The following is a 647-nucleotide window of genomic DNA, read 5'->3' on the forward strand; positions in this document are numbered from 1 at the left end:
TTTCCACGACATTCTAATTTATTGAGATGCACCTGTATGTCATGTACAGCATATTGTATTTTTTTTTTATTATGAGGCAAATTTATAAATCTGACTACTTTATTAACCAAGAAATACTTAAATAATATAAAATATTTGCATATCTTTTTATAGCCACTTTTGAGCAGGCTAGAGGGAAGCGCTCAGACAGCAGACTGAACCGTAAGTAATTAGACTTCATGTTATAGTATTAATAATAGTAGTAATAATAATCACAATTCATTATGTACATTACATTCATTGCATACAATTTTAAAGTAAAAATATAGCCGCAAGCGGCGATCATCGGGGTCCAAGCACGGCCCATTGGGCAATTGATGTTGAAAAGACATCAAATTTACGTAAAAAACAGGTCAAATATGCAAATACTATTGATGTCAAAAACTTGAAATGACGTTTATTTGATGTAAATTGAACATCAAATATATTGGCCCACATATACATTAAACCAATTTCAGTGTGGGATTAACTTCTTATTTTCACCAAAATTACCACTGGAAGAAATCGCTATCCAAACTGAATTTAAAATGATGTTACAGCATCGTCATCAATAACGTCTTGGTTACGTATGTAACCCCCATTCCCTGAAGGAGGGAACAGAGACGTCA

At 32.8% G+C, this 647-nt stretch overlaps 1 long non-coding RNA gene across 1 annotated transcript in view; it reads left to right on the forward strand.

Moving 5' to 3' along the window:
* The first annotated feature begins 171 nt into the window (after window positions 1-171).
* Window positions 172-647, forward strand: part of LOC107728999 (uncharacterized) — a 6,293-nt gene continuing 5,817 nt past the window's right edge. Inside the window, exon 1 of the long non-coding RNA XR_001638535.1 lies at window positions 172-201. This is a non-coding gene — a long non-coding RNA (uncharacterized LOC107728999). The remainder of the gene's footprint in view (window positions 202-647) is intronic.

Source organism: Sinocyclocheilus rhinocerous, unplaced genomic scaffold, assembly GCF_001515625.1.
Source record: "Sinocyclocheilus rhinocerous isolate Xijiao unplaced genomic scaffold, SAMN03320098_v1.1 scaffold18652, whole genome shotgun sequence".
Classification (NCBI taxonomy): Eukaryota; Metazoa; Chordata; class Actinopteri; order Cypriniformes; family Cyprinidae; genus Sinocyclocheilus; species Sinocyclocheilus rhinocerous.